Consider the following 14,592-nt stretch of genomic DNA (forward strand, 5'->3'; position numbering starts at 1 on the left):
TCTACCTGGGAAGGGCAAGCCATTTTATTTAGCCATTTAAAAAATATCACTTACTAGCAGGATTCCCTCAGATAAAATCATTACTTAGCACATTTCTCTTAAAGTCAAATTATTTAATTTTTCATTAAGAGAGAATTTTGGATATTTTTTAAAGCTGTTACAGTGATGAAAATCCCTAAAAAAGCCAGAAATATTGATATTTGCTAACAACTTGCAGCACAGACAAAAAACATAATTCTTTAGACATCTTAGAATCAAAATAGCCTTGGACAATGGCATTCTCGGCATAGCAAATCATACATGCTATAGACAATGATCAATGTAGGCTTAAGGATAAAAGACCAACCATAGAGAGATTAGTTTAAATAAAACATTCCAAATCCTCCCTCATTTTCCCTCATTTAAACACCCAAACAAAACATGTGGTACCTTTTACTTTTCTGAATGAGTAGTTTCCAATCAATGTTTCCTCGGTTAGAGACAACAAGCTGAAGAACCTACCGAAACAAAAGAAAAAAATTCATATATAGATTTATTAGCTAAATATTGAAAACTGTAACTCACCAGCAAGCAAACGCATTCGTATATCCAGATAATAAATCTACGTCTTGAGATCTGTAGCACAAAAAATGCAGTACTTGAATTTTTAGGAAGCCCAGTAAGGAATTTAAAAACATTTTACTGTGAGATCACATATAGCAGATGCTTTGAAAAATGGATTAAAAAGAAAACAAAATAAAATGTAAAAAAACCCAAACCATTACCAGAGCATATGCAGCGATACCACCCAAGTCTAGCCTTTGAGAATTGCTGCAGAATCCTTCTCCCCTAGCATTATCTCCGCGGGCTGGCTCAGGCTCTCTAGTTCCAGACAGACGCAGTCTGCAAGCCACCAGCTCCTGTCTGTGTGTGTCGGGGAAAGGGAAGCTGCAAATTAGAAAAAGTCCCCGCAGTGGCGAAAAGGAAAATAAGGCGAGTGGGAGAGGGTGAGAGAGCTCACTAGCCTCAGAATTTTCGAGAATGATGACAAGCCACCCAGTTCCGCCATCATTCACTGACAATAAGATGTAGCCCTGGCATATGATTTAGAGGTTTGCATAGGGGCTTCTGGTATCAAATGCCTGACAGGCATCTTAATTGCCTCCATCCAAGTGTGTCCCCAGGAGTCGAGTCTATAAGCCTATGAATGTCATCATCTGTTCTCCTTTGTGTTAATGCCAGACACACACACACACACACACACACACACACACACACACACACACACCCCATGCTTAAATAGAGAAACCATTTTCCGGCATATAGGATTACAAAGAAGTTGGGCTACATAAACTGGACATGACAAAATAGTTTATGGGAATCTTTATTATCTGCATTCATGGCATCAGAGATTTTTGAGGTTTTGTCATTAGCAGAAAATTACAATATTTTTTGAAACTGAGTATCACATATTGCTTATTTATATTCCAAATAAATAACTGTGCTCATTAGAGAAATGTTTACATTTATGTATATTTTTTAATGGAAAATTCAATCCCCTTGTAACTGTGATAATTACGCACTTGGCAATGGTTTCCTGACAAGGGAGAATGCAGCAAAAAACAAAGAGGATTAGGAAACCAGGGTTGATGTGTGATTTCTGGGGGCCATCTATTTTATTCCCTTCACATAAAAAAGCAAAAAAGAGGTAGCAACCAGCTTGAGTATCGAGACTTTACAGTCCCTGAGGACCAAGACAGGGAACTGAATCTCTAACATAATCAGTATCCCCTTTATGTTAGCAACTGAAAGTAACAGTTGATATCCCAGTTTTACAGTGCCCCTTATGTAGGGAGGTTAAGTATGGAATAAGTCCCTGCATTTATGTCCTGGACAAAAGGGATGGGGAAAATGTTAATAAATAAATTAATTTTTACAGCATTCTTAGCTCCCTGCATCAGTGAATGTAGCAAAATGCCATGTGTACCAAAAGGGCTGGCTGTGAAGAAGACTGCTGGGAGGGAGCATCACCATGGTTACCGGAAACAGAAAGTAGGAAAAAAAATAAGGTGATGATAGAGAAGATGGAAGGAGACTACAGTGGAGGAAATTCAGAGACAATGACATGCTTCATTTTCTTCTTTCTGGAAAGAACTGTCTATCAGTTTTATATTAGATTTCAAATGCATTAGGATGAATCTGCATTCTCTATCAGCCACCTTTCTTCTCTACTTTTTGATCACTAGCTAATCTTGCTTTCATAAGTTTGGTTCTTTTGTATGACATGGATCCTGACACTCCTTGCCTCTGACCCTCTCCTGGATTCATGGACACCTCTGAACCTAGTCCACACCCTCTGCCTCACAGTTGTGAAAGCTGAGGCCCAGGGAATCTGACCAAGGTCACAAAACTGACAGGAGATCCAACAGAGACACCATCCCAGTTTCCTGGTTTGGGTCCCCTGTTCTTCTTCTCTCACCAAGTGACTTTCTTTATGTGCTCTCTTCCATTCTGTTTGCAAGCACAACAAATTCCAGAAACACCCTTTGTCTTTGATTTTCTAAGCCTTCTTCTACATGTTAAAGCAGAGATCTTCCTCTTTAACATTATGCATTGCAATTAATCTAAGGACTAGCTTTATTTAATAGCTGTGCTGTACTGTACTGGACGTCTGGAGAATCTGGGGTAATTATGTCACTGCTTTTCTTTCATTTCCAGTCTGGCAGTCAGATTGGCATGATCGCCCTTTTGTGAACCTATCTTGTAGAGCCTGAACTTAATCAGCATTTACTAGGCACTCCATCTTCCCTGGCATCATTCTTTCTGCAAGCATGAAATTGGGCAATCGAATTGAATCAGCCTCCCAATGTTCTTCCTAGTTATAGACAATGTGAACCTTCCTGGGGTTACCCAAATAATGAAGCTGCAAAATTGAGAGCTCATGTAAAATTAAAAAAAAAAAAAAAAAAAAAAATCACTCAAAGCAACCACTGGGGGGCGTATTTCTGTTCTACTTAGTAAAAAATGTGAGTAGGATTTTGACCTTGATGTTTTACTGCTTTTATTCGCTTTATAAAATGTTCTTTCAATATTCGGTTCTTATGACTCATTGCTTTTAGGTTAACTCATTGATAAGTTGAGCCATATTGCCTTTTCTGATGTTTAAAATACAGCTGCTGCCACCACTATTACCCTCCGTCCCCAGTTGTCATCTATAAAATAAGTCACAGTAAAATATATATATATGATTACCCTAGGTAATAATTACAAGAGATTTCAGGTTTCAGTGAATCCTACATAGTGGTTAGGATTCCTTTCCCCCCCAAAGTATCCTTTTAAATATGATCTTTCTATTAAACGTCTATTTTTTCTTCAGTGATTTTGGACATGAAGGTTATTTTTCAAAGCAAATGTTTTGTTTTAATATGCTGTCCTCTATTGTTCACTTCTGAGCATAAAAAATGATGCACAAGACTGTCATTTCTTGAAACATGAATCATATTTCATCAAGATCTCATAAAGCACACATAGTGGTCTTGGTCAGTTTAAAAATTAGCTCAGCTTCCAAACATATTTGATACTCCTCGGGAGTCATTTAATATTTGGAGATACCTGGTTCAATCAACGAGAATGAGTCTAGCACCCTTTGTCGGCTCATTTAACCAATTTTAATGGCACACACACATATATTTCAGACACCTGATAGGTTCTACGTATGGGAAAAAAAGAGAACAACATTCCTCCTCAAGGAACTTCAATTATACTGAGTGGAACACAGAAGTAAACAGAAATCTAAGTTCACAGTTCTTTTTCTCACTTTGATGAGACACGATGTCTCTGCCACTCTGGTATATCTGCCTTATCTCAGGTCCTGATCTTTATGAATCCCCTGATCCCAAATTCAGTTAGCTCACCCCTGTGGCTCTTCTGGAAGACTCTTGGTTTTGTTCCTTAAGTGTACTGGTCTGAATTTCTTAAGCACTTTAGGAGAGGATAATGGAGGTACTTTTTCCTTACGTCCTTGAAGCCTTTGGTCATATCAGTTTCCCAGCTACGGCTTTCATAACTTGCCCATTAGTGCCCACCATAACCAATAGTTTATTTCAGCAATAGTCTGTTTTTTCTCCAACCCCCATCTTATGCTTCCTTTTTAGTCCATTTAAAGTTCTGTCCTCTTTTATAATGGCTTCCAGAACTCTCCCAGGATACAGTGCCACAAAGCTCTTTCCTTCCTCTGAATCACCATGATATCAAAAAAAAAAAAAAAAAAATCACTGTGATACTATAATGCCTGATATTATATATGACCTCTGGCTGGTCTTCAGTTGTGTATACTCAGTTATTCTGGTATTGACCAATTAAAAAGGCATAAGATAGGCTTCTCATATAAATTATTAAGTTCCTATAATGTGCCAACCTCTTTGAACACATTATTTTATTCAACAACTCTGTTAGGAACCTCCATTTCACAGTTGAGGAAACAGGTCCAATTAGGTTTAGTTAAATGCTAAGGACACACAGCTGGTAAGTGGTGGAGCAGAAATTCAGTCCCTGGACTTCTGAGCTAATTAGGTTGTAATTCAGCTTAACACTTCTAAGGTATCAGAACAGGAGAGATAAATTAAACATAGAATTAAGACTTTTCCATTTTTCTAGGACAGGTACTTAAGACAGACTATGTATTGCTCTAGGTGTGCATGAAAGAGATAGTAGCAGAAACAAGAATTTTTACTTTCAGGATTATTTCAAATTCCATCAGTTCATATTTAAATGATGTATAGTGTGAACACAAACATTCCTATAGCTGAGGAAGACATGGTAATTTTATTTACTGCTATCTGGTCTATTCTTGGCGGAGTATACAGAGCCACATGCATGGGATACATGCTCATGTGTTTTTAAAAAACTTCATTGTTTGACAATTTGAGTTTATTGTGTATGTTTTTAAACATCTTGTTGCAATTAACCTATGTCTAAGAAGCATAGATTATAATAAAAAAATACCTGTCTCACCTAGTCAATCACTACCCTCATTTCATTATATCAAGTTAGAAATAATCAAATACTATGGTGAATCTTAAAGGTTACATCAGAGAACATTATATCAACACCATATTATATAATGCCTGCCTTATTTAAATTGAATTTATTTAGTCAGATTTTGGCTGTGGACACTTTTCTTCCAAATAATTCCATTCCCTCCCTCAAGCCTTTCCTCAAACATTATCTTCTCAAGGACGCTTAACCTAACCATCCTATTTAATTGCAGTCTGCAATTTCCATTCTTTTTATTTTTATAATTAAAAAAAATTTTTTAAACATCTTTATTGGAGTATAATTGCTTTACAATGGTGTGTTAGTTTCTGCTGTATAACAAAGTGAATCAGCTATATGTGTACATATATCCCCATATCTCCTCCCTCTTGCATATCCCTCCCACCCTACCTATGCAATTCCCATTCTTAATCTCCTTTATCCTATTTTGTACAATACTTATCATTGTCTAATATACTATATAATTTACTTATGTTTATTCTTTATTGTCTTCTCTCCTCATCCATTTGTAAGCTCCATGAAGGCAAACCCTTTGCCTGTTCTGTTCACTAACGTATCCCAGGTACCTAGAACTGGGCCTGGTACATAACTGGTACACAATAAATATTCATTGAGCTCATGCATGTATGAATAAATAATTAAAATTATAACACTAAAACTCATGTAAAAAGCATGAATTACTTCCTAAAATTTCTGAATTCTGAGCTCATCGGTGGAGTACATTCAGTTTCAGAAATCACTAGACAAAACTCATGGTTTTAAGTATTTCATTTAGTTTCTGTCTTGGTTAACAAATATACAAGTTTTAGGCTTTACATCTTTGGCACATTTATAGCCATTTTGAGCACATCTCTCCTTTTACTTCAGATGTTTAAAAATATTTATTATCTATGTGTTTATTATTGATTTGTACAAAAATTCTTCTAGCGATTTTTTTATTTGCTTGTGAATCCTTACTTATAACTTGCATATTTATCTTCATCTTTCCAATCACCTAAAAGTTGATACAAACTGCTTCCTTTCACTACTGGAGATACAACCAGCCTGTAGGGAAACCATATTTACCGGAGAAATGGGCAAGCCATGAAAGAACATTATAAGATTTAGTGTTGAGGAATTCTCACTTAATAAAATTGTAATTTAATGGTCAGTCAAGCAGAATCATCTTCAGGAGTTATGAATTGCTTGGCGGATCTTCCTGGAAGCAGGAGATGAACCTTCATTTTATCTAATGTCTCCACAAGTGGGACCATTACAGTTTAATGGAAGACTGGATAAGGACACAAAATCAGATGGTGCAAAATCAAATGCTGCATTGCATGACATTAGATCTAAAATCCTGATTTCTTTTTGAAAACTGCTAAAAGGAGTTATTTTGTTTACTGCTCTCCAAGCTTTGAAGACTGTTACCTCAATATTCTAAATCTTTGTCATTCCTTCAATACTCAGCAACCTCAGAGAACTGGAGAACTAGCAGTAATTGAGAGGTAAGCTAGGGCCAATCCATCTGAGTTAGGCAGTCTTTAACCTGAACATCACTAGATTATTCTGAAAAGGTTTAAATTCTGCAAGCTCCTACAGCATTTTTTTTGCAGTGTTTAGTATTTCCAGTTCAAATCATGAAACGTCTGCTGTGATGGTTTAATAAATGCAATGTCATATGTGAAATGATTTCTGAAAATGTATATATTACAGGAATTTATTTCGTGAACAGCCAAAATCCACATTCTGAAAATTCATGAAGTCCATACTTATTCTCCCTGCTATTTAGGAGAGAGTAGACGTTAAGGTGATCGCCAACAAGAAATACATATGAAATTTCTTAGTCCCTGTCATTCCTCTTCCTCTAGTCCTTGTACCAGGGGTACCTTAGAGATGGGAGGAGAGAATTAAGGGATATGGGTATGTAGTTACACATAGGTTAAATAAAACAGTTTGTCAGAACTACATACCCTTTGACTGTTTAGAATACGTTCAATGGTATATCTAAAAGTGCACTAAGGTCCTAAATCCTCCTATTGATTGGGACCAAAAAATATAATGATGGATACCAAATCCCTGTGTGAAAATAAAGGGGAACTGTAATGTAGAGTGGGGGCACTTTTATGTTTCATCCTATCATCAGATTTCTAAGCTACGAAAGACATACTGACTTTTAATTTCAAAGGAAATATTATACATGATCAATGTCTATAAATGAATATTCTTTCCCAACTGTACCATCAAGTTGGCTAGAAAGAGTTCATGTGGGAAGGATCCTATATAGCAATGTTTGAAATTACATTATATTTATACTATCATTTTTCCATAGTTTTGGGGCTTTTTTTCCCTCTTTTGCTTCTAATAGCAAACCTATAATTGAAGAAATAAGAGTGTTTTATTTAATACTCCAGAAAAAATAACTCAAGATTTTTTTTCTAGATGTTTTCCATCTACTGTGACTTATTTTTCAAGTGGATTGTGACAATATGCTGTTTGCAAAGGTAGCCATTGTAAATATCTGGGCCAACGAATGTGTCTGGGAGAGAAATTTCCACATCCCTAAGACCCCTAACTTTTTTTTCTTAAACTGCCACGTTCTTATTGTTTTTTAGAAAGGAAGGATCCTTTCTAATTCTTTATGTTTTGCCTACCCCTTCCCAACTCTTCCTTCTCCTTTTACCCCAAAGTCAGGGGGAGCATGGTCAAGGAAACAGGAAAATATTTAAGAAATTATTTAAACAAACTTTCTGCCAAGGTCCTGCGGTTTCAAGATAGTTGAGGGCAGACTCCATGCGTTTTCCACCATTTTCTTTCTATAATATCTAGTGACTCTTTCTGCACTGGTGCACAATAAATAATATTAATTCGTTTTGTGGATGTTGACTTAGAAAAAAGTGGAATTGGAGATGGGGAGAAAAACATGTGGTTATTGTGATCACTGTACAGAGTACTACAGCATGGTATCTATTTATTTTGAATCCAGTAGAACTAAAGAAATAAAGAAAAGGGAATAGAGTGCCCAGCTTATAGACACCTTCTGCTGAAACACCTGTGGGCACATAGATGCCATACAAGAAAAAAGCAGAAGGTGCCTAAATGACATGTTTTTCTAGATAGCAAAGGCTGATTATAATTTTCTTATTACTTCATATGTTAATTTGGAGCTGCTCAATAAAATGTATGATTGATTGATTGGCTGATGAGAGAAGGGGATGTGAAAGCTGTGTTAAATGAACAAAGACTGCACAAAGGGAAACCTTGAGAAACTGGCAGTCAGGACATTCCATTAAAAGCCAAGTGCAATGAAAGAGAAACTTATTTTACAATTGGGGAAAAGTGAAGACGATAAAATAGCATAGAAATGCTAAGATGGACCCAGTGCTGTATGTATCACCTGAAGAAAAAAAGTAAATGAAAAATTATGATGTGTGTTAGGAAAGTTAAGACGCTCAGATCAAAAGGGGAAAAGTAAGAATATGTGAGAAGGGTAGAGAAGGGTTAGAGGATCAAGAGCTTTGGAAGCAAACAGGGTTTCAATTATAAACCAGTGAGCCAGTCTGACAGGTGAGGCGGGCTGAGGCACTTGAAAGATCTCATTCAATGGCTGGCATTACTGAATGCCCAGCTGAGTCTGAACAAGAGTAGTTTTAAACAGACACATTGTTCTAAAGAAATCTTAAGTTTCATGTGCCCTCCAATGCAGTCTTATAAATCTTGAACAGCATCTATATTCACCAACGACTTGCAATTAGCTTTACTCCAGAATTTGCTAGACACAGCAAGTCCTTGACAGGGAATATTTTAATTTGGATGGCTGGCCCTCTACTCAGGATTTACATGTATTGATGATATGCAAATCAGTTCAGTTCAGTCTCATCAACAGCATAAATTAAGTGCATCCTATCATGAGGATTATCTTGGAAAGAGAGAATGTCACCTTCAATATGCCTATGGCCTGGAGGTGAACAGTCTGTCTCTGAGTGAGGGAGAGTGAAAAACAGACAAAGAGCATTTCCTCACTATTGATTGGCTGCCTGCATGCTTCTTTAAGTTAAATGCTTGATTACTTACATAAAATATCTTTGCTCGGAGTAATTTTCTTTTTAACACCTGTTCACAGAGACAAGAGATCCAAAGATAGCATTTTGATTTAGAATCCCTGATACTGCACATAGGCAAATAATAGGAGAAAACAATCTTCAATTCTGACCTTTGTTTAAAGACTGCATATTTCATTAATAAATGATACCCTTTAGCATAGGACACATGTTTTGTACTAGTGAGGATGGATTTACAACTTCCTGTTACACTTTCTAAGTAACTTAGTAAATAAACAAAGAGCTAAAGGCTCCAGAGAGGAAGTTCACAAAATTATATGACAAATGTAAGAAAAAAAACCCTATGGTTTAGGAAGTACTACCAGTGACTGATATTTTTAAGAATTTACAAATCATGCCTAGAAATAGCTGATGAAAGGAAAACCACATACAGCTCATTCTACAGAGTAATTTAAAGACATTTTCCATGGAGTTTGCAATTCCCCCCAATATACGTTATCCAGCCAGCGCATTACGACACCATCAATGTCAAATAATTTTTAAAGTCTGGATTTAATAACAGACAAAAGAAAATGGTGAAAGTATTCTTGAGGCCCAATTACAAGTGGACTGGTCAAGTGGTGAACCTGTGTGAGGTACCTCAACTCGGTGTTTCTGATGCCGGGCATTGAAGACACTGCGGTGCTTACAGTGAGGGGTAAGAACAAGTCAAAGGTGCTAGAAGGAGGTCTGGAGTCCTGCACAGCTGTTGGAAGCTTTGAACTAGGTGAATGTATGACAGTATTGAATGGAAAAGGCATAAGCAGAACATCAAGCATGTTGCAATGAGGGTATATGGGGAGAGGGAAACAGAAGTGGAGGTCAGAGGTAAAAGGGAAAAATTTTAATATTGTGAAGCAAGAATAGGGACTGTCATGTTCTGATGATCAGGTGCCCCCAAGATAAAGACTATGAAGAACTCAATTCTTTGAGTTCACATTATCACCACTGCCACCAGCAACAACAAACAACAAAAGGTTATGAAAAAACACCACGACAGAGGATTGAAAAAAAATAGGATAATTTCCACCAAATGTAAAGGTATTTCGTCTCTTATGCCAATGAAGCCAACAGGAGTTCCATGAAAAGAGGGGTGAGGGGTCAAATTATGTGTGAATATGAACTTGTGCCAAGAACAAGCACAGTGCATTACCACAATATCTTCTCTAATTAAAGATTATATTAAAATTAGAAAATTCATTTTTTAAAAAACATGACATTTTATTGTTTCCTTTTTTTTTTTATTCATGTTTCCTTTCCTATTATTCCTTCTTTACTAGCTACAATCAGTAATGCCAGGTAGCATCCAGAAAAAAAAAAATTGCTCTAATCAAGGACATTTTAAGATGAACTAACTTTCATTTCACACTGACTATTAAGAGTCAAATGAGGATACAAAGAGGATTCCAAGACTGGATTTATGACATACACTTTAAATAAAATCTGCAAATATTGCTCATAAAATTCTAACGTTGTCTTCACCATTCTTGCTGTATTTCTACAAGTTTTGCTCCTGATGCCTGTAAACTGACAGCCACAGAAGAAAGCTTACTCTTTCAAGTACAAAGTAACTATAAGATGAATAAAAAACCTGTTTATGTCAGATGAGTGCAATGTTACTTTAGCTTCACGGTTTTATCTTGATTAAAGACCAAAACCTCTATCCGGGATTTGGGGACAGCACAGCTCATACCCATGTTAATATTAACTTGGTCTGTAGAGCTTGGGACTGATTTCAGAGCTTGGGAGTTCCACTGTTGATTTAGTTTGAAAGAGGCTAAGAGATTCCACTGTGAGCTAGAGAACTATTCTGGGTTTGGATGGGGAAGCTGGCATGGGAGGATGGCAGGGGATGGGGGTGTCCTTAATCCTAAACTTGATTCAGATGGCCTCTGAAGGAGGATTGTTTGAAGATTATTTGATTCATTTGTTGACGGGATTGTTTTAAATTTTTCTAATGTTGATGAGAAGTGATATTATTTTCTTAATATTTCTATTTAGGCAAATGTAAATAATAACAGTAAGAGCTAATGTTTGTTGGGTGCTTAGTATTTGCCTACACTGTAGTAAGCACTTCACACATATTAATAGGACCTTACAAAGAAAATCTTTTATTACTTCCATTTTATAAGGGGGCAAGCTGAGACACAGAGGGGTTAAGATAACTTCCTCAAGGACAAACTGCTAGTAAACTGAAGAGCCTCCATGAACCAGATGATCTAGCATGAGTTTCACCATCAGCCTAAATTTTTCTGCCTATGTTTTGAATTCTTGATGGGAGTAGCCCATTCTGTTCACTATTGGGAAATGGGGAATTCTTGAAACAGTTCAAACAGAGCACTACCAAACCCAATCACTTTCCTCACTTAGCTCAGCGTGCCCAACAAACACACAGGCATTCAACATCCCTTCATCTGAATTTTATGCAAAACCAAAAATATAGAAGTAAAGGACATTCCAACATAGAGCATACAATCACATCTCCTTTGTTCTTCGCCATCTTTAGCCTGGCTTCCTCTGAAAAGAGAACTTGTAAAACCATTGCGTCTCTGTGTACATCTTCCTTACTCCATCCTCATCCCTCCCTTTACCACCACTGTCAAAAGAAATAGTCCTGGAAAAGTTAAAAAGAAAAGAATTGCTGTTTCCTGGACATCTGGGCTATTTTGCATTCCTTCCCTGAAATTAATGAGATGCTAAGTGTCACCTGTTTACCAATCTCTGTCCTCTGTCCAATTTATCATAATGTATGATCTCACAGGAGATAGTCATAAAAAAGTTTTAATTTGAGAGTATAAAGAGATGCAGCACAAGCAGGAAAGCCTGGAAATTGAACCAAACGGTATTTCTGGTATGAATCATAAAAATGAAATTATAGACAAGTAGGCATGCTCTTTATTTGTAATAAAGTCACAAAAAGCAAAACCCTCACCAATCTATTTGCCCACAACGAAACTCAAAGATGCCACCACACTAACTCAAACATGACATAGGTACTACATCCACTGGGGAAAAAAAGTTATATATTCGCAAGTTTAAAAAAATCTCAGAATTCTTTAAACTACACTGTTCTTTCGGAACCTACTAAATAAATGCAAGAAAGGTAAAAGCGGAAGAAATACACATTTATGTCTCATCATTTTTCAGATGAATGTTTCAGTTTTCAAAAAGATTACAACTGATCCACAAAATAAAATGCTTTATACTTTTCTATCTGAAGAAGTAAATAACAAAGCAACCTCAGGAAAAGGTGAGAACACAGTCAACAGTCTTTTCTTCTGTTCTATTTACTATCCTAAAGCTGTAAGACAAGGATTCACATTGCATCTGACAAAGCTAGCTTATTTCTCTCCCTGCTTCCCACGTGTCCTGTGTCTCCTAATTATCCTCTAAACACAGAAAGACTCATACTGGGGCCACTATTTAGCATTGCTCCAAATAACTGAATGCTTGTTTGATGACAGGAGTAACAATCATGATAGTGTGGTACTTTACATTTTCTACTACGTACTCTCACATCAATTACTTCATTTTACCCCCAAAGCAATGACATCCCAGTCTTAATTTCTAAATACCACTTATCACTAAAAGGAACCAGAACTCCTTAGAAAAAAGTGGGTGACCCCAGGTCTGGGGCAGGGAAAGTACAAAGAGTCCCTGGACATCTTGTTGCCCCACAAAACAGGGAAGTGCTGAAGGATTAATGGGGCTTGTCAGAAGGACACCACTGCTGTCTTGGAAGGGCTCCCAGTGGCCAAATTTGAGATAATTTAGGCATCAAATATAATAATGATGGTGCTAGATTAAAAGGCATTGAATAAAATAAAATCCTTGAGTCTATAGTGATACTCTGTCAGAGGTGGAGGAGGGGACAGACAGGTGGTGGGAGGGACGGAAGAAAGAGAGAGAGAGAATCCTAGAGAAGGGGAGTGGTGCAAAAGTCTTCTTTAAAGAAGAATGCTAGTTAACAGGAGTAGAATGATATATATATACATATATACACATATATATATTGTTTTCAAATCACCATTGCATCCCTCAGTATAACAATGAACAAGGCAAGAATCATGAATGTATGCTGAAGCTACTGGGTGAAAGGTTGTTAGGAAAAGATATTCCCATGGCCTCCAAGTATCACCCACAGACTCCTTCTTCGTTACAGAGGGAGAAAGGTGCTTTAAATAATTAAGTGCCAGAAAGTTCCAAGATTGCCAATTTCCCCCCCCCCCCAAAATATATACTCTGAAACTAATCATGAGGAAGCTAATAAAAAGTTCCATCAGGGCTTCCCTGGTGGCGCAGTGGTTGAGAGTTTGCCTGCCGATGCAGGGGACATGGGTTCGTGCCCCGGTCCGGGAAGATCCCACATGCCGCGGAGCGGCTGGGCCCGTGAGCCATGGCCGCTGAGCCTGCGCGTCCGGAGCCTGTGCTCCACAACGGGAGAGGCCACAGCAGTGAGAGGCCCGCGCACAGAAAAAAAAAAAAAAAAAAAAGTTCCATCATGTGGAATATTCTACAAGACACCTGCCCTGGAATTTCCAGAAACATTAATGTCATGAAAGAAAAAATAAAAGGTAGGAGCTCTCCACTGTATTAAATGAGACTAAAGAAACATGGCAATCTTGATTGACTCTTGGATTTAGAAAAAAAAAAAAAAAGCAATACGGGACGTTTCTGAGACAATTCAGGAAATCTAAATATGGGTTATATACTAGAAGAGATTACTGAATATTTGTTAAATTTCTTGTTTCTGGTAAAGGTATTGTGGACCTGAGGATGTCTGGGTCTTTAAAGAAAAAAAATGAATACTTAAAAGTGAAGTATCATAATGTCTGCAACTTACTTTCAAATGGTTGAGAAGAAAATTGAGTATATAGATAATATGTAGTAAGAGAGGGATAACATTAACATGGCAACATGTTAACAATTAGTAAATCTAGTGAAAAATACATAGACATTGTACTATTCTTTCAACTTTTCTATAGCTGTAAAATTACTCAAAATTAAAAGTTGGGAGGATAAAGATATTGTTTATGTTGCAAAAGGCTCACAATAAAGTGGTGGAGAAAGGTAGGTTAAATTGTTTAGAGTCCAATGTCATCAGCCCTTCAATAGAGTTTCTCATAGGAAGCCAGGAAAGCACAGAGCAGGATGGGCTGGATTCTAACTCCAGGCTCCTGAGACCATATCCTGAGCTTCTTCTACTCTTCTGCACTGCTACTCACCTCTATCCTCACCTCTACATCACTTCAACCTCTTATCTTTACCTGCCTAATAAAAGGAGACCTAACCTAAGCTGAAGACCACCTGATTCTTCCTCAGTCCCCAGGTCCCTTTGGATCCAGGACTTCTGAAGATTTCAGGGCAAGGAATTCATCTTACAGACTAATTTTGGTATCTGCAAGCCTACTTGGAAGAAGAGTAGGTGAGACTCCCAGCAATGTTTGAGACTAGAGTTGGAGAGTAGCTGTGCTGGACA

At 37.2% G+C, this 14,592-nt stretch overlaps 1 protein-coding gene across 8 annotated transcripts in view; it reads right to left on the bottom strand.

Moving 5' to 3' along the window:
- MAP2 (microtubule associated protein 2) overlaps positions 1 to 14,592 on the bottom strand; it is a 278,280-nt gene that overhangs the window by 144,399 nt on the left and 119,289 nt on the right. For all 8 annotated transcript variants that reach the window (XM_032637128.1, XM_032637129.1, XM_032637130.1 and 5 more), the window contains exon 2: positions 430 to 497. The gene's annotated coding sequence lies outside the window, so the exon portion shown is untranslated. The remainder of the gene's footprint in view (positions 1 to 429; positions 498 to 14,592) is intronic.

The sequence above is a fragment of the Phocoena sinus genome, chromosome 7, assembly GCF_008692025.1.
Source record: "Phocoena sinus isolate mPhoSin1 chromosome 7, mPhoSin1.pri, whole genome shotgun sequence".
Lineage (NCBI taxonomy): Eukaryota > Metazoa > Chordata > Mammalia > Artiodactyla > Phocoenidae > Phocoena > Phocoena sinus.